At 41.8% G+C, this 24,657-nt stretch overlaps 22 pseudogenes; all 22 read right to left on the minus strand.

Moving 5' to 3' along the window:
- Nucleotides 1-204: 204 nt before the first annotated feature.
- LOC137121256 (5S ribosomal RNA) lies at nt 205-323 on the minus strand (annotated as a pseudogene).
- Nucleotides 324-1,180: 857 nt separating this feature from the next.
- LOC137121293 (5S ribosomal RNA) lies at nt 1,181-1,299 on the minus strand (annotated as a pseudogene).
- Nucleotides 1,300-2,156: 857 nt separating this feature from the next.
- On the minus strand, nt 2,157-2,275 carry LOC137121267 (5S ribosomal RNA; annotated as a pseudogene).
- An 857-nt stretch (nt 2,276-3,132) lies between these two features.
- On the minus strand, nt 3,133-3,251 carry LOC137121291 (5S ribosomal RNA; annotated as a pseudogene).
- Nucleotides 3,252-4,118: 867 nt separating this feature from the next.
- Nucleotides 4,119-4,237, minus strand: LOC137121272 (5S ribosomal RNA; annotated as a pseudogene).
- Nucleotides 4,238-5,104: 867 nt separating this feature from the next.
- Nucleotides 5,105-5,223, minus strand: LOC137121268 (5S ribosomal RNA; annotated as a pseudogene).
- Nucleotides 5,224-6,080: 857 nt separating this feature from the next.
- LOC137121283 (5S ribosomal RNA) lies at nt 6,081-6,209 on the minus strand (annotated as a pseudogene).
- Nucleotides 6,210-7,066: 857 nt separating this feature from the next.
- LOC137121294 (5S ribosomal RNA) lies at nt 7,067-7,185 on the minus strand (annotated as a pseudogene).
- An 857-nt stretch (nt 7,186-8,042) lies between these two features.
- LOC137121278 (5S ribosomal RNA) lies at nt 8,043-8,161 on the minus strand (annotated as a pseudogene).
- An 857-nt stretch (nt 8,162-9,018) lies between these two features.
- LOC137121292 (5S ribosomal RNA) lies at nt 9,019-9,137 on the minus strand (annotated as a pseudogene).
- Nucleotides 9,138-10,980: 1,843 nt separating this feature from the next.
- Nucleotides 10,981-11,109, minus strand: LOC137121284 (5S ribosomal RNA; annotated as a pseudogene).
- Nucleotides 11,110-11,966: 857 nt separating this feature from the next.
- On the minus strand, nt 11,967-12,085 carry LOC137121273 (5S ribosomal RNA; annotated as a pseudogene).
- A 1,843-nt stretch (nt 12,086-13,928) lies between these two features.
- LOC137121285 (5S ribosomal RNA) lies at nt 13,929-14,057 on the minus strand (annotated as a pseudogene).
- Nucleotides 14,058-14,914: 857 nt separating this feature from the next.
- LOC137121274 (5S ribosomal RNA) lies at nt 14,915-15,033 on the minus strand (annotated as a pseudogene).
- Nucleotides 15,034-15,900: 867 nt separating this feature from the next.
- Nucleotides 15,901-16,019, minus strand: LOC137121275 (5S ribosomal RNA; annotated as a pseudogene).
- Nucleotides 16,020-17,862: 1,843 nt separating this feature from the next.
- On the minus strand, nt 17,863-17,981 carry LOC137121263 (5S ribosomal RNA; annotated as a pseudogene).
- Nucleotides 17,982-18,838: 857 nt separating this feature from the next.
- Nucleotides 18,839-18,957, minus strand: LOC137121299 (5S ribosomal RNA; annotated as a pseudogene).
- An 857-nt stretch (nt 18,958-19,814) lies between these two features.
- On the minus strand, nt 19,815-19,943 carry LOC137121282 (5S ribosomal RNA; annotated as a pseudogene).
- An 867-nt stretch (nt 19,944-20,810) lies between these two features.
- Nucleotides 20,811-20,929, minus strand: LOC137121264 (5S ribosomal RNA; annotated as a pseudogene).
- Nucleotides 20,930-21,786: 857 nt separating this feature from the next.
- Nucleotides 21,787-21,905, minus strand: LOC137121301 (5S ribosomal RNA; annotated as a pseudogene).
- An 857-nt stretch (nt 21,906-22,762) lies between these two features.
- On the minus strand, nt 22,763-22,891 carry LOC137121286 (5S ribosomal RNA; annotated as a pseudogene).
- Nucleotides 22,892-23,747: 856 nt separating this feature from the next.
- LOC137121253 (5S ribosomal RNA) lies at nt 23,748-23,866 on the minus strand (annotated as a pseudogene).
- Nucleotides 23,867-24,657: the final 791 nt, after the last annotated feature.

The raw sequence follows: 24,657 nt of genomic DNA on the forward strand, positions 1-24,657 counted from the left end.
GCACCTATAAGAACAAGAAAATAAAAACAACACATATGGCCAGGACGGTAACATGGTCTATTAGTAATGAAGCACGATGGTTGACAAACCAATAAAGTAGCAAAACAGCAATGAAAGAACAAAATTTGATGAAAATATAGAACAATTTCTATGAATAAATAGGCAGTAACACCAGCTTGTGCTGCCCGTAAACCCAAGCAAAAAAGCTTACAGCACCTGGTATTCCCAGGCGGTCTTCCTACCAAGTACTAACCAGGCCCGGCCCTATTTGGCTGACGAAATCGGGCGAGATCAGGCGCTTAGAGAGCAGTGTGGCAGTAAGCTGCATTTGACATCATCAACAGCTCTTAAAAACGCTGGAGAAGCAGAATGCATGACACTTGCTAAGAAGAAGATAAATGTGGCAAAGTACAAAGTACTATAACTGTACTGGTCTGTTACGCCCCTGTCTAGGGGGTCAGGGTGCAACATACAAAGATAAATTAGCATGTTCCCTCTCCGATCCCCAAACCAAAATCCAGGATCGAGATGTTCCAACAGAATGATATTTATTTTAAACGAAAGAAAGTGTCAAACAAAATATGACACTACAACTCAGGGCGAACCAAGGCCAACATAATAAACAAAATAAGCCATTTCCCACAGAAAGTGCTAGCTAGCCTGATAGAAATAAACAAACCAAAAGACAGTCGCTAACCCTAACTCCCTAATGTGAAAACAGTCCAAAGAAAATGGCAGTTCACCCCTACAGATTTAATACTATTTACAAAATATACAATTTATAAACAAAACCACGGCACAAAACCTAACAATTCAAAAATGCTAAATAAGGTTTGGAAACCAAGAACAGCAAATAGGTGCTGCTGCCAGAAAAAGCCTCGCTAGCTGTTGGGAACCGTACTTTTAAAACTCCAGCAAGTGTAGGATGGACCAATCAGCTTCCTGTACTGCCCCCCAATCCGGCCAATCAGGCAGGGCACCTATAAGAACAAGAAAATAAAAACAACACATATGGCCAAGACCGTAACATGGTCTATTAGTAATGAAGCACGATGGTTGGCAAACCAATAAAGTAGCAAAACAGCAATGAAAGAACAAAATTTGATGAAAATATAGAACAATTTCTATGAATAAATAGGCAGTAACACCAGCTTGTGCTGCCCGTAAACCCAAGCAAAGAAGCTTACAGCACGTGGTATTCCCAGGCGGTCTTCCTACCAAGTACTAACAAGGCCCGGCCCTATTTGGCTGCCGAGATCGGACGGGATCGGGCGCTTAGAGAGCAGTGTGGCCGTAAGCTGCATTTGACATCATCAACAGCTCTTAAAAACGCTGGAGAAGCAGAATGCATGACACTTGCTAAGAAGAAGATAAATGTGGCAAAGTACAAAGTACTATAACTGTACTGGTCTGTTACGCCCCTGTCTAGGGGGTCAGGGTGCAACATACAAAGATAAATTAGCATGTTCCCTCTCCGATCCCCAAACCAAAATCCAGGATCGAGATGTTCCAACAGAATGATATTTATTTTAAACGAAAGAAAGTGTCAAACAAAACATGACACTACAACTCAGGGCGAACCAAGGCCAACATAATAAACAAAATAAGCCATTTCCCACAGAAAGTGCTAGCTAGCCTGATAGAAATAAACAAACCAAAAGACAGTCGCTAACCCTAACTCCCTAATGTGAAAACAGTCCAAAGAAAATGGCAGTTCACCCCTACAGATTTAATACTATTTACAAAATATACAATTTATAAACAAAACCACGGCACAAAACCTAACAATTCAAAAATGCTAAATAAGGTTTGGAAACCAAGAACAGCAAACAGGTGCTGATGCCAGAAAGAGCCTCGCTAGCTGTTGGGAACCGTACTTTTAAAACTCCAGGAAGTGTAGGATGGACCAATCAGCTTCCTGTACTTCCCCCAAATCCGGCCAATCAGGCAGGGCACCTATAAGAACAACAAAATAAAAACAACACATATGGCCAGGACCATAACATGGTCTACTAGTAATGAAGCACGATGGTTGACAAACCAACAAAGTAGCAAAACAGCAATGAAAGAACAAAATTTGATGAAAATATAGAACAATTTCTATGAATAAATAGGCAGTAACACCAGCTTGTGCTGCCCGTAAACTCAAGCAAAAAAGCTTACAGCACCTGGTATTCCCAGGCGGTCTTCCTACCAAGTACTAACCAGGCCCGGCTCTATTTGGCTGCCGAGATCGGACGAGATCGGGCGCTTAGAGAGCGGTGTGGCCGTAAGCTGCATTTCACATCATCAACAGCTCTTAAAAACGCTGGAGAAGCAGAATGCATGACACTTGCTAAGAAGAAGATAAATGTGGCAAAGTACAAAGTACTATAACTGTACTGGTCTGTTACGCCCCTGTCTAGGGGGTCAGGGTGCAACATACAAAGATAAATTAGCATGTTCCCTCTCCGATCCCCAAACCAAAATCCAGGATCGAGATGTTACAACAGAATGATATTTATTTTAAACGAAAGAAAGTGTCAAACAAAACATGACACTTCAACTCAGGGCGAACCAAGGCCAACATAATAAACAAAATAAGCCATTTCCCACAGAAAGTGCTAGCTAGCCTGATAGAAATAAACAAACCAAAAGACAGTCGCTAGCCCTAACTCCCTAATGTGAAAACAGTCCAAAGAAAATGGCAGTTCACCACTACAGATTTAATACTATTTACAAAATATACAATTTATAAACAAAACCACGGCACAAAACCTAACAATTCAAAAATGCTAAATAAGTTTTGGAAACCAAGAACAGCAAACAGGTGCTGATGCCAGAAAGAGCCTCGCTAGCTGTTGGGAACCGTACTTTTAAAACTCCAGGAAGTGTAGGATGGACCAATCAGCTTCCTGTACTGCCCCCCAATCCGGCCAATCAGGCAGGGCACCTATAAGAACAATAAAATAAAAACAACACATATGGCCAGGACCGTAACATGGTCTACTAGTAATGAAGCACGATGGTTGACAAACCAATAAAGTTGCAAAACAGCAATGAAAGAACAAAATTTGATGAAAATATAGAACAATTTCTATGAATAAATAGGCAGTAACACCAGCTTGTGCTGCCCGTAAACCCAAGCAAAAAAGCTTACAGCACGTGGTATTCCCAGGCGGTCTTCCTACCAAGTACTAACCAGGCCCGGCCCTATTTGGCTGCCGAGATCGGACGGGATCCGGCGCTTAGAGAGCAGTGTGGCCGTAAGCTGCATTTGACATCATCAACAGCTCTTAAAAACGCTGGAGAAGCAGAATGCATGACACTTGCTAAGAAGAAGATAAATGTGGCAAAGTACAAAGTACTATAACTGTACTGGTCTGTTACGCCCCTGTCTAGGGTGTCAGGGTGCAACATACAAAGATAAATTAGCATGTTCCCTCTCCGATCCCCAAACCAAAATCCAGGATCGAGATGTTCCAACAGAATGATATTTATTTTAAACGAAAGAAAGTGTCAAACAAAACATGACACTACAACTCAGGGCGAACCAAGGCCAACATAATAAACAAAATAAGCCATTTCCCACAGAAAGTGCTAGCTAGCCTGATAGAAATAAACAAACCAAAAGACAGTCGCTAACCCTAACTCCCTAATGTGAAAACAAGAGAAAACAATCAAAAGAAAATGGCAGTCCACCCCTACAGATTTAATACTATTTACAAAATATACAATTTATAAACAAAACCACGGCACAAAACCTAACAATTCAAAAATGCTAAATAAGGTTTGGAAACCAAGAACAGCAAACAGGCGCTGATGCCAGAAAGAGCCTCGCTAGCTGTTGGGAACCGTACTTTTAAAACTCCAGGAAGTGTAGGATGGACCAATCAGCTTCCTGTACTGCCCCCCAATCCGGCCAATCAGGCAGGGCACCTATAAGAACAATAAAATAAAAACAACACATATGGCCAGGACCGTAACATGGTCTACTAGTAATGAAGCACGATGGTTGACAAACCAATAAAGTTGCAAAACAGCAATGAAAGAACAAAATTTGATGAAAATATAGAACAATTTCTATGAATAAATAGGCAGTAACACCAGCTTGTGCTGCCCGTAAACCCAAGCAAAAAAGCTTACAGCACGTGGTATTCCCAGGCGGTCTTCCTACCAAGTACTAACCAGGCCCGGCCCTATTTGGCTGCCGAGATCGGACGGGATCGAGCGCTTAGAGAGCGGTGTGGCCGTAAGCTGCATTTGACATCATCAACAGCTCTTAAAAACGCTGGAGAAGCAGAATGCATGACACTTGCTAAGAAGAAGATAAATGTGGCAAAGTACAAAGTACTATAACTGTACTGGTCTGTTACGCCCCTGTCTAGGGGGTCAGGGTGCAACATACAAAGATAAATTAGCATGTTCCCTCTCCGATCCCCAAACCAAAATCCAGGATCGAGATGTTCCAACAGAATGATATTTATTTTAAACGAAAGAAAGTGTCAAACAAAACATGACACTACAACTCAGGGCGAACCAAGGCCAACATAATAAACAAAATAAGCCATTTCCCACAGAAAGTGCTAGCTAGCCTGATAGAAATAAACAAACCAAAAGACAGTCGCTAACCCTAACTCCCTAATGTGAAAACAAGAGAAAACAATCAAAAGAAAATGGCAGTCCACCCCTACAGATTTAATACTATTTACAAAATATACAATTTATAAACAAAACCACGGCACAAAACCTAACAATTCAAAAATGCTAAATAAGGTTTGGAAAGCAAGAACAGCAAACAGGTGCTGCTGCCAGAAAGAGCCTCGCTAGCTGTTGGGAACCGTACTTTTAAAACTCCAGGAAGTGTAGGATGGACCAATCAGCTTCCTGTACTTCCCCCAAATCCGGCCAATCAGGCAGGGCACCTATAAGAACAAGAAAATAAAAACAACACATATGGCCAGGACGGTAACATGGTCTATTAGTAATGAAGCACGATGGTTGACAAACCAATAAAGTAGCAAAACAGCAATGAAAGAACAAAATTTGATGAAAATATAGAACAATTTCTATGAATAAATAGGCAGTAACACCAGCTTGTGCTGCCCGTAAACCCAAGCAAAAAAGCTTACAGCACCTGGTATTCCCATGCGGTCTTCCTACCAAGTACTAACCAGGCCCGGCCCTATTTGGCTGCCGAGATCGGACGAGATCGGGCGCTTAGAGAGCGGTGTGGCCGTAAACTGCACTTGACATCATCAACAGCTCTTAAGAACGCTAGAGAAGCAGAATGCTTGACACTTGCTAAGAAGAAGATAAATGTGGCAAAGTACAAAGTACTATGACTGTACTGGTCTGTTACGCCCCTGTCTAGGGAGTCAGGGTGCAACATACAAAGATAAATTAGCATGTTCCCTCTCCGATCCCCAAACCAAAATCCAGGATCGAGATGTTCCAACAGAATGATATTTATTTTAAACGAAAGAAAGTGTCAAACAAAACATGACACTACAACTCAGGGCGAACCAAGGCCAACATAATAAACAAAATAAGCCATTTCCCACAGAAAGTGCTAGCTAGCCTGATAGAAATAAACAAACCAAAAGACAGTCGCTAACCCTAACTCCCTAATGTGAAAACAGTCCAAAGAAAATGGCAGTTCACCCCTACAGATTTAATACTATTTACAAAATATACAATTTATAAACAAAACCACGGCACAAAATCTAACAATTCAAAAATGCTAAATAAGGTTTGGAAACCAAGAACAGCAAACAGGTGCTGATGCCAGAAAGAGCCTCGCTAGCTGTTGGGAACCGTACTTTTAAAACTCCAGGAAGTGTAGGATGGACCAATCAGCTTCCTGTACTGCCCCCCAATCCGGCCAATCAGGCAGGGCACCTATAAGAACAAGAAAATAAAAACAACACATATGGCCAGGACCGTAACATGGTCTACTAGTAATGAAGCACGATGGTTGGCAAACCAATAAAGTAGCAAAACAGCAATGAAAGAACAAAATTTGATGAAAATATAGAACAATTTCTATGAATAAATAGGCAGTAACACCAGCTTGTGCTGCCCGTAAACCCAAGCAAAAAAGCTTACAGCACCTGGTATTCCCAGGCGGTCTTCCTACCAAGTACTAACCAGGCCCGGCCCTATTTGGCTGCCGAGATCGGACGAGATCGGGCGAGATCGGGCGCTTAGAGAGCGGTGTGGCCGTAAGCTGCATTTGACATCATCAACAGCTCTTAAAAACGCTGGAGAAGCAGAATGCATGACACTTGCTAAGAAGAAGATAAATGTGGCAAAGTACAAAGTACTATAACTGTACTGGTCTGTTACGCCCCTGTCTAGGGGGTCAGGGTGCAACATACAAAGATAAATTAGCATGTTCCCTCTCCGATCCCCAAACCAAAATCCAGGATCGAGATGTTCCAACAGAATGATATTTATTTTAAACGAAAGAAAGTGTCAAACAAAACATGACACTTCAACTCAGGGCGAACCAAGGCCAACATAATAAATAAAATAAGCCATTTCCCACAGAAAGTGCTAGCTAGCCTGATAGAAATAAACAAACCAAAAGACAGTCGCTAGCCCTAACTCCCTAATGTGAAAACAGTCCAAAGAAAATGGCAGTTCACCACTACAGATTTAATACTATTTACAAAATATACAATTTATAAACAAAACCACGGCACAAAACCTAACAATTCAAAAATGCTAAATAAGGTTTGGAAACCAAGAACAGCAAATAGGTGCTGCTGCCAGAAAAAGCCTCGCTAGCTGTTGGGAACCGTACTTTTAAAACTCCAGCAAGTGTAGGATGGACCAATCAGCTTCCTGTACTGCCCCCCAATCCGGCCAATCAGGCAGGGCACCTATAAGAACAAGAAAATAAAAACAACACATATGGCCAAGACCGTAACATGGTCTATTAGTAATGAAGCACGATGGTTGGCAAACCAATAAAGTAGCAAAACAGCAATGAAAGAACAAAATTTGATGAAAATATAGAACAATTTCTATGAATAAATAGGCAGTAACACCAGCTTGTGCTGCCCGTAAACCCAAGCAAAGAAGCTTACAGCACGTGGTATTCCCAGGCGGTCTTCCTACCAAGTACTAACAAGGCCCGGCCCTATTTGGCTGCCGAGATCGGACGGGATCGGGCGCTTAGAGAGCAGTGTGGCCGTAAGCTGCATTTGACATCATCAACAGCTCTTAAAAACGCTGGAGAAGCAGAATGCATGACACTTGCTAAGAAGAAGATAAATGTGGCAAAGTACAAAGTACTATAACTGTACTGGTCTGTTACGCCCCTGTCTAGGGGGTCAGGGTGCAACATACAAAGATAAATTAGCATGTTCCCTCTCCGATCCCCAAACCAAAATCCAGGATCGAGATGTTCCAACAGAATGATATTTATTTTAAACGAAAGAAAGTGTCAAACAAAACATGACACTACAACTCAGGGCGAACCAAGGCCAACATAATAAACAAAATAAGCCATTTCCCACAGAAAGTGCTAGCTAGCCTGATAGAAATAAACAAACCAAAAGACAGTCGCTAACCCTAACTCCCTAATGTGAAAACAGTCCAAAGAAAATGGCAGTTCACCCCTACAGATTTAATACTATTTACAAAATATACAATTTATAAACAAAACCACGGCACAAAACCTAACAATTCAAAAATGCTAAATAAGGTTTGGAAACCAAGAACAGCAAACAGGTGCTGATGCCAGAAAGAGCCTCGCTAGCTGTTGGGAACCGTACTTTTAAAACTCCAGGAAGTGTAGGATGGACCAATCAGCTTCCTGTACTTCCCCCAAATCCGGCCAATCAGGCAGGGCACCTATAAGAACAACAAAATAAAAACAACACATATGGCCAGGACCATAACATGGTCTACTAGTAATGAAGCACGATGGTTGACAAACCAACAAAGTAGCAAAACAGCAATGAAAGAACAAAATTTGATGAAAATATAGAACAATTTCTATGAATAAATAGGCAGTAACACCAGCTTGTGCTGCCCGTAAACTCAAGCAAAAAAGCTTACAGCACCTGGTATTCCCAGGCGGTCTTCCTACCAAGTACTAACCAGGCCCGGCTCTATTTGGCTGCCGAGATCGGACGAGATCGGGCGCTTAGAGAGCGGTGTGGCCGTAAGCTGCATTTCACATCATCAACAGCTCTTAAAAACGCTGGAGAAGCAGAATGCATGACACTTGCTAAGAAGAAGATAAATGTGGCAAAGTACAAAGTACTATAACTGTACTGGTCTGTTACGCCCCTGTCTAGGGGGTCAGGGTGCAACATACAAAGATAAATTAGCATGTTCCCTCTCCGATCCCCAAACCAAAATCCAGGATCGAGATGTTCCAACAGAATGATATTTATTTTAAACGAAAGAAAGTGTCAAACAAAACATGACACTTCAACTCAGGGCGAACCAAGGCCAACATAATAAACAAAATAAGCCATTTCCCACAGAAAGTGCTAGCTAGCCTGATAGAAATAAACAAACCAAAAGACAGTCGCTAGCCCTAACTCCCTAATGTGAAAACAGTCCAAAGAAAATGGCAGTTCACCACTACAGATTTAATACTATTTACAAAATATACAATTTATAAACAAAACCACGGCACAAAACCTAACAATTCAAAAATGCTAAATAAGTTTTGGAAACCAAGAACAGCAAACAGGTGCTGATGCCAGAAAGAGCCTCGCTAGCTGTTGGGAACCGTACTTTTAAAACTCCAGGAAGTGTAGGATGGACCAATCAGCTTCCTGTACTGCCCCCCAATCCGGCCAATCAGGCAGGGCACCTATAAGAACAATAAAATAAAAACAACACATATGGCCAGGACCGTAACATGGTCTACTAGTAATGAAGCACGATGGTTGACAAACCAATAAAGTTGCAAAACAGCAATGAAAGAACAAAATTTGATGAAAATATAGAACAATTTCTATGAATAAATAGGCAGTAACACCAGCTTGTGCTGCCCGTAAACCCAAGCAAAAAAGCTTACAGCACGTGGTATTCCCAGGCGGTCTTCCTACCAAGTACTAACCAGGCCCGGCCCTATTTGGCTGCCGAGATCGGACGGGATCCGGCGCTTAGAGAGCAGTGTGGCCGTAAGCTGCATTTGACATCATCAACAGCTCTTAAAAACGCTGGAGAAGCAGAATGCATGACACTTGCTAAGAAGAAGATAAATGTGGCAAAGTACAAAGTACTATAACTGTACTGGTCTGTTACGCCCCTGTCTAGGGGGTCAGGGTGCAACATACAAAGATAAATTAGCATGTTCCCTCTCCGATCCCCAAACCAAAATCCAGGATCGAGATGTTCCAACAGAATGATATTTATTTTAAACGAAAGAAAGTGTCAAACAAAACATGACACTACAACTCAGGGCGAACCAAGGCCAACATAATAAACAAAATAAGCCATTTCCCACAGAAAGTGCTAGCTAGCCTGATAGAAATAAACAAACCAAAAGACAGTCGCTAACCCTAACTCCCTAATGTGAAAACAAGAGAAAACAATCAAAAGAAAATGGCAGTCCACCCCTACAGATTTAATACTATTTACAAAATATACAATTTATAAACAAAACCACGGCACAAAACCTAACAATTCAAAAATGCTAAATAAGGTTTGGAAACCAAGAACAGCAAACAGGCGCTGATGCCAGAAAGAGCCTCGCTAGCTGTTGGGAACCGTACTTTTAAAACTCCAGGAAGTGTAGGATGGACCAATCAGCTTCCTGTACTGCCCCCCAATCCGGCCAATCAGGCAGGGCACCTATAAGAACAATAAAATAAAAACAACACATATGGCCAGGACCGTAACATGGTCTACTAGTAATGAAGCACGATGGTTGACAAACCAATAAAGTTGCAAAACAGCAATGAAAGAACAAAATTTGATGAAAATATAGAACAATTTCTATGAATAAATAGGCAGTAACACCAGCTTGTGCTGCCCGTAAACTCAAGCAAAGAAGATTACAGCTTGTGGTATTCCCAGGCGGTCTTCCTACCAAGTACTAACAAGGTCCGGCCCTATTTGGCTGCCAAGATCGGACGGGATCGGGCGCTTAGAGAGCAGTGTGGCCGTAAGCTGCATTTGACATCATCAACAGCTCTTAAAAACGCTGGAGAAGCAGAATGCATGACACTTGCTAAGAAGAAGATAAATGTGGCAAAGTACAAAGTACTATAATTGTACTGGTCTGTTACGCCCCTGTCTAGGGGGTCAGGGTGCAACATACAAAGATAAATTAGCATGTTCCCTCTCCGATCCCCAAACCAAAATCCAGGATCGAGATGTTCCAACAGAATGATATTTATTTTAAACGAAAGAAAGTGTCAAACAAAACATGACACTACAACTCAGGGCGAACCAAGGCCAACATAATAAACAAAATAAGCCATTTCCCACAGAAAGTGCTAGCTAGCCTGATAGAAATAAACAAACCAAAAGACAGTCGCTAACCCTAACTCCCTAATGTGAAAACAGTCCAAAGAAAATGGCAGTTCACCCCTACAGATTTAATACTATTTACAAAATATACAATTTATAAACAAAACCACGGCACAAAATCTAACAATTCAAAAATGCTAAATAAGGTTTGGAAACCAAGAACAGCAAACAGGTGCTGATGCCAGAAAGAGCCTCGCTAGCTGTTGGGAACCGTACTTTTAAAACTCCAGGAAGTGTAGGATGGACCAATCAGCTTCCTGTACTGCCCCCCAATCCGGCCAATCAGGCAGGGCACCTATAAGAACAAGAAAATAAAAACAACACATATGGCCAGGACCGTAACATGGTCTACTAGTAATGAAGCACGATGGTTGGCAAACCAATAAAGTAGCAAAACAGCAATGAAAGAACAAAATTTGATGAAAATATAGAACAATTTCTATGAATAAATAGGCAGTAACACCAGCTTGTGCTGCCCGTAAACCCAAGCAAAAAAGCTTACAGCACCTGGTATTCCCAGGCGGTCTTCCTACCAAGTACTAACCAGGCCCGGCCCTATTTGGCTGCCGAGATCGGACGAGATCGGGCGAGATCGGGCGCTTAGAGAGCGGTGTGGCCGTAAGCTGCATTTGACATCATCAACAGCTCTTAAAAACGCTGGAGAAGCAGAATGCATGACACTTGCTAAGAAGAAGATAAATGTGGCAAAGTACAAAGTACTATAACTGTACTGGTCTGTTACGCCCCTGTCTAGGGGGTCAGGGTGCAACATACAAAGATAAATTAGCATGTTCCCTCTCCGATCCCCAAACCAAAATCCAGGATCGAGATGTTCCAACAGAATGATATTTATTTTAAACGAAAGAAAGTGTCAAACAAAACATGACACTTCAACTCAGGGCGAACCAAGGCCAACATAATAAATAAAATAAGCCATTTCCCACAGAAAGTGCTAGCTAGCCTGATAGAAATAAACAAACCAAAAGACAGTCGCTAGCCCTAACTCCCTAATGTGAAAACAGTCCAAAGAAAATGGCAGTTCACCACTACAGATTTAATACTATTTACAAAATATACAATTTATAAACAAAACCACGGCACAAAACCTAACAATTCAAAAATGCTAAATAAGTTTTGGAAACCAAGAACAGCAAACAGGTGCTGATGCCAGAAAGAGCCTCGCTAGCTGTTGGGAACCGTACTTTTAAAACTCCAGGAAGTGTAGGATGGACCAATCAGCTTCCTGTACTGCCCCCCAATCCGGCCAATCAGGCAGGGCACCTATAAGAACAATAAAATAAAAACAACACATATGGCCAGGACCGTAACATGGTCTACTAGTAATGAAGCACGATGGTTGACAAACCAATAAAGTTGCAAAACAGCAATGAAAGAACAAAATTTGATGAAAATATAGAACAATTTCTATGAATAAATAGGCAGTAACACCAGCTTGTGCTGCCCGTAAACCCAAGCAAAAAAGCTTACAGCACGTGGTATTCCCAGGCGGTCTTCCTACCAAGTACTAACCAGGCCCGGCCCTATTTGGCTGCCGAGATCGGACGGGATCGGGCGCTTAGAGAGCAGTGTGGCCGTAAGCTGCATTTGACATCATCAACAGCTCTTAAAAACGCTGGAGAAGCAGAATGCATGACACTTGCTAAGAAGAAGATAAATGTGGCAAAGTACAAAGTACTATAACTGTACTGGTCTGTTACGCCCCTGTCTAGGGGGTCAGGGTGCAACATACAAAGATAAATTAGCATGTTCCCTCTCCGATCCCCAAACCAAAATCCAGGATCGAGATGTTCCAACAGAATGATATTTATTTTAAACGAAAGAAAGTGTCAAACAAAACATGACACTACAACTCAGGGCGAACCAAGGCCAACATAATAAACAAAATAAGCCATTTCCCACAGAAAGTGCTAGCTAGCCTGATAGAAATAAACAAACCAAAAGACAGTCGCTAACCCTAACTCCCTAATGTGAAAACAAGAGAAAACAATCAAAAGAAAATGGCAGTCCACCCCTACAGATTTAATACTATTTACAAAATATACAATTTATAAACAAAACCACGGCACAAAACCTAACAATTCAAAAATGCTAAATAAGGTTTGGAAACCAAGAACAGCAAACAGGCGCTGATGCCAGAAAGAGCCTCGCTAGCTGTTGGGAACCGTACTTTTAAAACTCCAGGAAGTGTAGGATGGACCAATCAGCTTCCTGTACTGCCCCCCAATCCGGCCAATCAGGCAGGGCACCTATAAGAACAATAAAATAAAAACAACACATATGGCCAGGACCGTAACATGGTCTACTAGTAATGAAGCACGATGGTTGACAAACCAATAAAGTTGCAAAACAGCAATGAAAGAACAAAATTTGATGAAAATATAGAACAATTTCTATGAATAAATAGGCAGTAACACCAGCTTGTGCTGCCCGTAAACTCAAGCAAAGAAGATTACAGCTTGTGGTATTCCCAGGCGGTCTTCCTACCAAGTACTAACAAGGTCCGGCCCTATTTGGCTGCCAAGATCGGACGGGATCGGGCGCTTAGAGAGCAGTGTGGCCGTAAGCTGCATTTGACATCATCAACAGCTCTTAAAAACGCTGGAGAAGCAGAATGCATGACACTTGCTAAGAAGAAGATAAATGTGGCAAAGTACAAAGTACTATAATTGTACTGGTCTGTTACGCCCCTGTCTAGGGGGTCAGGGTGCAACATACAAAGATAAATTAGCATGTTCCCTCTCCGATCCCCAAACCAAAATCCAGGATCGAGATGTTCCAACAGAATGATATTTATTTTAAACGAAAGAAAGTGTCAAACAAAACATGACACTACAACTCAGGGCGAACCAAGGCCAACATAATAAACAAAATAAGCCATTTCCCACAGAAAGTGCTAGCTAGCCTGATAGAAATAAACAAACCAAAAGACAGTCGCTAACCCTAACTCCCTAATGTGAAAACAGTCCAAAGAAAATGGCAGTTCACCCCTACAGATTTAATACTATTTACAAAATATACAATTTATAAACAAAACCACGGCACAAAATCTAACAATTCAAAAATGCTAAATAAGGTTTGGAAACCAAGAACAGCAAACAGGTGCTGATGCCAGAAAGAGCCTCGCTAGCTGTTGGGAACCGTACTTTTAAAACTCCAGGAAGTGTAGGATGGACCAATCAGCTTCCTGTACTGCCCCCCAAGCCGGCCAATCAGGCAGGGCACCTATAAGAACAAGAAAATAAAAACAACACATATGGCCAGGACCGTAACATGGTCTACTAGTAATGAAGCACGATGGTTGGCAAACCAATAAAGTAGCAAAACAGCAATGAAAGAACAAAATTTGATGAAAATATAGAACAATTTCTATGAATAAATAGGCAGTAACACCAGCTTGTGCTGCCCGTAAACCCAAGCAAAAAAGCTTACAGCACCTGGTATTCCCAGGCGGTCTTCCTACCAAGTACTAACCAGGCCCGGCCCTATTTGGCTGCCGAGATCGGACGAGATCGGGCGAGATCGGGCGCTTAGAGAGCGGTGTGGCCGTAAGCTGCATTTGACATCATCAACAGCTCTTAAAAACGCTGGAGAAGCAGAATGCATGACACTTGCTAAGAAGAAGATAAATGTGGCAAAGTACAAAGTACTATAACTGTACTGGTCTGTTACGCCCCTGTCTAGGGGGTCAGGGTGCAACATACAAAGATAAATTAGCATGTTCCCTCTCCGATCCCCAAACCAAAATCCAGGATCGAGATGTTCCAACAGAATGATATTTATTTTAAACGAAAGAAAGTGTCAAACAAAACATGACACTTCAACTCAGGGCGAACCAAGGCCAACATAATAAATAAAATAAGCCATTTCCCACAGAAAGTGCTAGCTAGCCTGATAGAAATAAACAAACCAAAAGACAGTCGCTAGCCCTAACTCCCTAATGTGAAAACAGTCCAAAGAAAATGGCAGTTCACCACTACAGATTTAATACTATTTACAAAATATACAATTTATAAACAAAACCACGGCACAAAACCTAACAATTCAAAAATGCTAAATAAGTTTTGGAAACCAAGAACAGCAAACAGGTGCTGATGCCAGAAAGAGCCTCGCTAGCTGTTGGGAACCGTACTTTTAAAACTCCAGGAAGTGTAGGATGGACCAATCAGCTTCCTGTACTGCCCCCCAATCCGGCCAATCAGGCAGGGCACCTATAAGAACAATAAAATAAAAACAACACATATGGCCAGGACCGTAACATGGTCTACTAGTAATGAAGCACGATGGTTGACAAACCAATAAAGTTGCAAAACAGCAATGAAAGAACAAAATTTGATGAAAATATAGAACAATTTCTATGAATAAATAGGCAGTAACACCAGCTTGTGCTGCCCGTAAACCCAAGCAAAACAGCTTACAGCACGTGGTATTCCCAGGCGGTCTTCCTACCAAGTACTAACCAGGCCCGGCCCTATTTGGCTGCCGAGATCGGACGGGATCGGGCGCTTAGAGAGCAGTGTGGCCGTAAGCTGCATTTGACATCATCAACAGCTCTTAAAAACGCTGGAGAAGCAGAATGCATGACACTTGCTAAGAAGAAGATAAATGTGGCAAAGTACAAAGTACTATAACTGTACTGGTCTGTTACGCCCCTGTCTAGGGGGTCAGGGTGCAACATACAAAGATAAATTAGCATGTTCCCTCTCCGATCCCCAAACCAAAATCCAGGATCGAGATGTTCCAACAGAATGATATTTATTTTAAACGAAAGAAAGTGTCAAACAAAACATGACACTACAACTCAGGGCGAACCAAGGCCAACATAATAAACAAAATAAGCCATTTCCCACAGAAAGTGCTAGCTAGCCTGATAGAAATAAACAAACCAAAAGACAGTCGCTAACCCTAACTCCCTAATGTGAAAACAAGAGAAAACAATCAAAAGAAAATGGCTGTTCACCCCTACAGATTTAATACTATTTACAAAATATACAATTTATAAACAAAACCACGGCACAAAACCTAACAATTCAAAAATGCTAAATAAGGTTTGGAAACCAAAAACAGCAAACAGGCGCTGATGCCAGAAAGAGCCTCGCTAGCTGTTGGGAACCGTACTTTTAAAACTCCAGGAAGTGTAGCATGGACCAATCAGCTTCCAGTACTGCCCCCCAATCCGGCCAATCAGGCAGGGCACCTATAAGAACAATAAAATAAAAACAACACATATGGCCAGGACCGTAACATGGTCTACTAGTAATGAAGCACGATGGTTGACAAACCAATAAAGTTGCAAAACAGCAATGAAAGAACAAAATTTGATGAAAATATAGAACAATTTCTATGAATAAATAGGCAGTAACACCAGCTTGTGCTGCCCGTAAACCCAAGCAAAGAAGCTTACAGCACGTGGTATTCCCAGGCGGTCTTCCTACCAAGTACTAACCAGGCCCGGCCCTATTTGGCTGCCGAGATCGGACGGGATCGGGCGCTTAGAGAGCAGTGTGGCCGTAAGCTGCATTTGACATCATCAACAGCTCTTAAAAACGCTGGAGAAGCAGAATGCATGACACTTGCTAAGAAGAAGATAAATGTGGCAAAGTACAAAGTACTATAACTGTACTGGTCTGTTACGCCCCTGTCTAGGGGGTCAGGGTGCAACATACAAAGATAAATTAGCATGTTCCCTCTCCGATCCCCAAACCAAAATCCAGGATCGAGATGTTCCAACAGAATGATATTTATTTTAAACGAAAGAAAGTGTCAAACAAAACATGACACTACAACTCAGGGCGAACCAAGGCCAACATAATAAACAAAATAAGCCATTTCCCACAGAAAGTGCTAGCTAGCCTGATAGAAATAAACAAACCAAAAGACAGTCGCTAACCCTAACTCCCTAATGTGAAAACAATCCAAAGAAAATGGCTGTTCACCCCTACAGATTTAATACTATTTACAAAATATACAATTTATAAACAAAACCACGGCACAAAACCTAACAATTCAAAAATGCTAAATAAGGTTTGGAAACCAAGAACAGCAAACAGGTGCTGATGCCAGAAAGAGCCTCGCTAGCTGTTGGGAACCGTACTTTAAAAATTCCAGGAAGTGTAGGATGGACCAATCAGCTTCCTGTACTGCCCCCCAATCCGGCCAATCAGGCAGGGCACCTATAAGAACAAGAAAATAAAAACAACACATATGGCCAGGACCGTAACATAGTCTACTAGTAATGAAGCACGATGGTTGGCAAACCAATAAAGTAGCAAAACAGCAATGAAAGAACAAAATTTGATGAAAACATAGAACAATTTCTATGAATAAATAGGAAGTAACACCAGCTTGTGCTGCCCGTAAACTCAAGCAAAGAAGATTACAGCTTGTGGTATTCCCAGGAGGTCTTCCTACCAAGTACTAACAAGGCCCGGCCCTATTTGGCTGCCGAGATCGGACGGGATCGGGCGCTTAGAGAGCAGTGTGGCCGTAAGCTGCATTTGACATCATCAACAGCTCTTAAAAACGCTGGAGAAGCAGAATGCATGACACTTGCTAAGAAGAAGATAAATGTGGCAAAGTACAAAGTACTATAATTGTACTGGTCTGTTACGCCCCTGTCTAGGGGGTCAGGGTGCAACATACAAAGATAAATTAGCATGTTCCCTCTCCGATCCCCAAACCAAAATCCAGGATCGAGATGTTCCAACAGAATGATATTTATTTTAAACGAAAGAAAGTGTCAAACAAAACATGACACTACAACTCAGGGCGAACCAAGGCCAACATAATAAACAAAATAAGCCATTTCCCACAGAAAGTGCTAGCTAGCCTGATAGAAATAAACAAACCAAAAGACAGTCGCTAACCCTAACTCCCTAATGTGAAAACAAGAGAAAACAATCAAAAGAAAATGGCAGTCCACCCCTACAGATTTAATACTATTTACAAAATATACAATTTATAAACAAAACCACGGCACAAAACCTAACAATTCAAAAATGCTAAATAAGGTTTGGAAAGCAAGAACAGCAAACAGGTGCTGCTGCCAGAAAGAGCCTCGCTAGCTGATGGGAACCGTACTTTTAAAACTCCAGGAAGTGTAGGATGGACCAATCAGCTTCCTGTACTTCCCCCAAATCCGGCCAATCAGGCAGGGCACCTATAAGAACAAGAAAATAAAAACAACACATATGGCCAGGACGGTAACATGGTCTATTAGTAATGAAGCACGATGGTTGACAAACCAATAAAGTAGCAAAACAGCAATGAAAGAACAAAATTTGATGAAAATATAGAACAATTTCTATGAATAAATAGGCAGTAACACCAGCTTGTGCTGCCCGTAAACCCAAGCAAAAAAGCTTACAGCACCTGGTATTCCCAGGCGGTCTTCCTACCAAGTACTAACCAGGCCCGGCCCTATTTGGCTGCCGAGATCGGACGAGATCGGGCGCTTAGAGAGCGGTGTGGCCGTAAACTGCACTTGACATCATCAACAGCTCTTAAGAACGCTAGAGAAGCAGAATGCATGACACTTGCTAAGAAGAAGATAAATGTGGCAAAGTACAAAGTACTATGACTGTACTGGTCTGTTACGCCCCTGTCTAGGGGGTCAGGCTGAAACATACAAAGATAAATTAGCATGTTCCCTCTCCGATCCCCAAACCAAAATCCAGGATTGAGATGTTCCAACAGAATGATATTTATTTTAAACGAAAGAAAGTGTCAAACAAAACATGACACTACAACTCAGGGCGAACCAAGGCCAACATAATAAACAAAATAAGCCATTTCCCACAGAAAGTGCTAGCTAGCCTGATAGAAATAAACAAACCAAAAGACAGTCGCTAACCCTAACTCCCTAATGTGAAAACAGTCCAAAGAAAATGGCAGTTCACCCCTACAGATTTAATACTATTTACAAAATATACAATTTATAAACAAAACCACGGCACAAAACCTAACAATTCAAAAATGCTAAATAAGGTTTGGAAACCAAGAACAGCAAACAGGTGCTGATGCCAGAAAGAGCCTCGCTAGCTGTTGGGAACCGTACTTTTAAAACTCCAGGAAGTGTAGGATGGACCAATCAGCTTCCTGTACTGCCCCCCAATCCGGCCAATCAGGCAGGGCACCTATAAGAACAAGAAAATAAAAACAACACATATGGCCAGGACCGTAACATGGTCTACTAGTAATAAAGCACGATGGTTGGCAAACCAATAAAGTAGCAAAACAGCAATGAAAGAACAAAATTTGATGAAAATATAGAACAATTTCTATGAATAAATAGGCAGTAACACCAGCTTGTGCTGCCCGTAAACCCAAGCAAAGAAGCTTACAGCACGTGGTATTCCCAGGCGTTCTTCCTACCAAGTACTAACAAGGCCCGGCCCTATTTGGCTGCCGAGATCGGACGGGATCGGGCGCTTAGAGAGCAGTGTGGCCGTAAGCTGCGTTTGACATCATCAACAGCTCTTAAAAACACTGGAGAAGCAGAATGCATGACACTTGCTAAGAAGAAGATAAATGTGGCAAAGTACAAAGTACTATAACTGTACTGGTCTGTTACGCCCCTGTCTAGGGGGTCAGGGTGCAACATACAAAGATAAATTAGCATGTTCCCTCTCCGATCCCCAAACCAAAATCCAGGATCGAGATGTTCCAACAGAATGATATTTATTTTAAACGAAAGAAAGTGTCAAACAAAACATGACACTACAACTCAGGGCGAACCAAGGCCAACATAATAAACAAAATAAGCCATTTCCCACAGAAAGTGCTAGCTAGCCTGATAGAAATAAACAAACCAAAAGACAGTCGCTAACCCTAACTCCCTAATGTGAAAACAGTCCAAAGAAAATGGCAGTTCACCCCTACAGATTTAATACTATTTACAAAATATACAATTTATAAACAAAACCACGGCACAAAATCTAACAATTCAAAAATGCTAAATAAGGTTTGGAAACCAAGAACAGCAAACAGGTGCTGATGCCAGAAAGAGCCTCGCTAGCTGTTGGGAACCGTACTTTTAAAACTCCAGGAAGTGTAGGATGGACCAATCAGCTTCCTGTACTGCCCCCCAATCCGGCCAATCAGGCAGGGCACCTATAAGAACAAGAAAATAAAAACAACACATATGGCCAGGACCGTAACATGGTCTACTAGTAATGAAGCACGATGGTTGGCAAACCAATAAAGTAGCAAAACAGCAATGAAAGAACAAAATTTGATGAAAATATAGAACAATTTCTATGAATAAATAGGCAGTAACACCAGCTTGTGCTGCCCGTAAACCCAAGCAAAAAAGCTTACAGCACCTGGTATTCCCAGGCGGTCTTCCTACCAAGTACTAACCAGGCCCGGCCCTATTTGGCTGCCGAGATCGGACGAGATCGGGCGCGATCGGGCGCTTAGAGAGCGGTGTGGCCGTAAGCTGCATTTGACATCATCAACAGCTCTTAAAAACGCTAGAGAAGCAGAATGCATGACACTTGCTAAGAAGAAGATAAATGTGGCAAAGTACAAAGTACTATGACTGTACTGGTCTGTTACGCCCCTGTCTAGGGGGTCAGGCTGAAACATACAAAGATAAATTAGCATGTTCCCTCTCCGATCCCCAAACCAAAATCCAGGATTGAGATGTTCCAACAGAATGATATTTATTTTAAACGAAAGAAAGTGTCAAACAAAACATGACACTACAACTCAGGGCGAACCAAGGCCAACATAATAAACAAAATAAGCCATTTCCCACAGAAAGTGCTAGCTAGCCTGATAGAAATAAACAAACCAAAAGACAGTCGCTAACCCTAACTCCCTAATGTGAAAACAAGAGAAAACAATCAAAAGAAAATGGCAGTCCACCCCTACAGATTTAATACTATTTACAAAATATACAATTTATAAACAAAACCACGGCACAAAACCTAACAATTCAAAAATGCTAAATAAGGTTTGGAAAGCAAGAACAGCAAACAGGTGCTGCTGCCAGAAAGAGCCTCGCTAGCTGATGGGAACCGTACTTTTAAAACTCCAGGAAGTGTAGGATGGACCAATCAGCTTCCTGTACTTCCCCCAAATCCGGCCAATCAGGCAGGGCACCTATAAGAACAAGAAAATAAAAACAACACATATGGCCAGGACGGTAACATGGTCTATTAGTAATGAAGCACGATGGTTGACAAACCAATAAAGTAGCAAAACAGCAATGAAAGAACAAAATTTGATGAAAATATAGAACAATTTCTATGAATAAATAGGCAGTAACACCAGCTTGTGCTGCCCGTAAACCCAAGCAAAAAAGCTTACAGCACCTGGTATTCCCAGGCGGTCTTCCTACCAAGTACTAACCAGGCCCGGCCCTATTTGGCTGCCGAGATCGGACGAGATCGGGCGCTTAGAGAGCGGTGTGGCCGTAAACTGCACTTGACATCATCAACAGCTCTTAAGAACGCTAGAGAAGCAGAATGCATGACACTTGCTAAGAAGAAGATAAATGTGGCAAAGTACAAAGTACTATGACTGTACTGGTCTGTTACGCCCCTGTCTAGGGGGTCAGGCTGAAACATACAAAGATAAATTAGCATGTTCCCTCTCCGATCCCCAAACCAAAATCCAGGATTGAGATGTTCCAACAGAATGATATTTATTTTAAACGAAAGAAAGTGTCAAACAAAACATGACACTACAACTCAGGGCGAACCAAGGCCAACATAATAAACAAAATAAGCCATTTCCCACAGAAAGTGCTAGCTAGCCTGATAGAAATAAACAAACCAAAAGACAGTCGCTAACCCTAACTCCCTAATGTGAAAACAGTCCAAAGAAAATGGCAGTTCACCCCTACAGATTTAATACTATTTACAAAATATACAATTTATAAACAAAACCACGGCACAAAACCTAACAATTCAAAAATGCTAAATAAGGTTTGGAAACCAAGAACAGCAAACAGGTGCTGATGCCAGAAAGAGCCTCGCTAGCTGTTGGGAACCGTACTTTTAAAACTCCAGGAAGTGTAGGATGGACCAATCAGCTTCCTGTACTGCCCCCCAATCCGGCCAATCAGGCAGGGCACCTATAAGAACAAGAAAATAAAAACAACACATATGGCCAGGACCGTAACATGGTCTACTAGTAATAAAGCACGATGGTTGGCAAACCAATAAAGTAGCAAAACAGCAATGAAAGAACAAAATTTGATGAAAATATAGAACAATTTCTATGAATAAATAGGCAGTAACACCAGCTTGTGCTGCCCGTAAACCCAAGCAAAGAAGCTTACAGCACGTGGTATTCCCAGGCGTTCTTCCTACCAAGTACTAACAAGGCCCGGCCCTATTTGGCTGCCGAGATCGGACGGGATCGGGCGCTTAGAGAGCAGTGTGGCCGTAAGCTGCGTTTGACATCATCAACAGCTCTTAAAAACACTGGAGAAGCAGAATGCATGACACTTGCTAAGAAGAAGATAAATGTGGCAAAGTACAAAGTACTATAACTGTACTGGTCTGTTACGCCCCTGTCTAGGGGGTCAGGGTGCAACATACAAAGATAAATTAGCATGTTCCCTCTCCGATCCCCAAACCAAAATCCAGGATCGAGATGTTCCAACAGAATGATATTTATTTTAAACGAAAGAAAGTGTCAAACAAAACATGACACTACAACTCAGGGCGAACCAAGGCCAACATAATAAACAAAATAAGCCATTTCCCACAGAAAGTGCTAGCTAGCCTGATAGAAATAAACAAACCAAAAGACAGTCGCTAACCCTAACTCCCTAATGTGAAAACAGTCCAAAGAAAATGGCAGTTCACCCCTACAGATTTAATACTATTTACAAAATATACAATTTATAAACAAAACCACGGCACAAAATCTAACAATTCAAAAATGCTAAATAAGGTTTGGAAACCAAGAACAGCAAACAGGTGCTGATGCCAGAAAGAGCCTCGCTAGCTGTTGGGAACCGTACTTTTAAAACTCCAGGAAGTGTAGGATGGACCAATCAGCTTCCTGTACTGCCCCCCAATCCGGCCAATCAGGCAGGGCACCTATAAGAACAAGAAAATAAAAACAACACATATGGCCAGGACCGTAACATGGTCTACTAGTAATGAAGCACGATGGTTGGCAAACCAATAAAGTAGCAAAACAGCAATGAAAGAACAAAATTTGATGAAAATATAGAACAATTTCTATGAATAAATAGGCAGTAACACCAGCTTGTGCTGCCCGTAAACCCAAGCAAAAAAGCTTACAGCACCTGGTATTCCCAGGCGGTCTTCCTACCAAGTACTAACCAGGCCCGGCCCTATTTGGCTGCCGAGATCGGACGAGATCGGGCGAGATCGGGCGCTTAGAGAGCGGTGTGGCCGTAAGCTGCATTTGACATCATCAACAGCTCTTAAAAACGCTAGAGAAGCAGAATGCATGACACTTGCTAAGAAGAAGATAAATGTGGCAAAGTACAAAGTACTATGACTGTACTGGTCTGTTACGCCCCTGTCTAGGGGGTCAGGCTGAAACATACAAAGATAAATTAGCATGTTCCCTCTCCGATCCCCAAACCAAAATCCAGGATTGAGATGTTCCAACAGAATGATATTTATTTTAAACGAAAGAAAGTGTCAAACAAAACATGACACTACAACTCAGGGCGAACCAAGGCCAACATAATAAACAAAATAAGCCATTTCCCACAGAAAGTGCTAGCTAGCCTGATAGAAATAAACAAACCAAAAGACAGTCGCTAACCCTAACTCCCTAATGTGAAAACAGTCCAAAGAAAATGGCAGTTCACCCCTACAGATTTAATACTATTTACAAAATATACAATTTATAAACAAAACCACGGCACAAAACCTAACAATTCAAAAATGCTAAATAAGTTTTGGAAACCAAGAACAGCAAACAGGTGCTGATGCCAGAAAGAGCCTCGCTAGCTGTTGGGAACCGTACTTTTAAAACTCCAGGAAGTGTAGGATGGACCAATCAGCTTCCTGTACTGCCCCCCAATCCGGCCAATCAGGCAGGGCACCTATAAGAACAACAAAATAAAACAACACATATGGCCAGGACCGTAACATGGTCTACTAGTAATGAAGCACGATGGTTGACAAACCAACAAAGTTGCAAAACAGCAATGAAAGAACAAAATTTGATGAAAATATAGAACAATTTCTATGAATAAATAGGCAGTAACACCAGCTTGTGCTGCCCGTAAACCCAAGCAAAAAAGCTTACAGCACCTGGTATTCCCAGGCGGTCTTCCTGCCAAGTACTAACCAGGCCCAGCTCTATTTGGCTGCCGAGATCGGACGAGATCGGGCGCTTAGAGAGCGGTGTGGCCGTAAGCTGCATTTGACATCATCAACAGCTCTTAAAAACGCTGGAGAAGCAGAATGCATGACACTTGCTAAGAAGAAGATAAATGTGGCAAAGTACAAAGTACTATAACTGTACTGGTCTGTTACGCCCCTGTCCAGGGGGTCAGGGTGCAACATACAAAGATAAATTAGCATGTTCCCTCTCCGATCCCCAAACCAAAATCCAGGATCGAGATGTTCCAACAGAATGATATTTATTTTAAACGAAAGAAAGTGTCAAACAAAACATGACACTACAACTCAGGGCGAACCAAGGCCAACATAATAAACAAAATAAGCCATTTCCCACAGAAAGTGCTAGCTAGCCTGATAGAAATAAACAAACCAAAAGACAGTCGCTAACCCTAACTCCCTAATGTGAAAACAGTCCAAAGAAAATGGCAGTTCACCCCTACAGATTTAATACTATTTACAAAATATACAATTTATAAACAAAACCACGGCACAAAACCTAACAATTCAAAAATGCTAAATAAGGTTTGGAAACCAAGAACAGCAAACAGGCGCTGATGCCAGAAAGAGCCTCGCTAGCTGTTGGGAACCGTACTTTTAAAACTCCAGGAAGTGTAGGATGGACCAATCAGCTTCCTGTACTGCCCCCCAATCCGGCCAATCAGGCAGGGCACCTATAAGAACAATAAAATAAAAACAACACATATGGCCAGGACCGTAACATGGTCTACTAGTAATGAAGCACGATGGTTGACAAACCAATAAAGTTGCAAAATAGCAATGAAAGAACAAAATTTGATGAAAATAT

The sequence above is a fragment of the Channa argus genome, unplaced genomic scaffold (genome assembly GCF_033026475.1).
Source record: "Channa argus isolate prfri unplaced genomic scaffold, Channa argus male v1.0 Contig104, whole genome shotgun sequence".
Taxonomy (NCBI): Eukaryota; Metazoa; Chordata; class Actinopteri; order Anabantiformes; family Channidae; genus Channa; species Channa argus.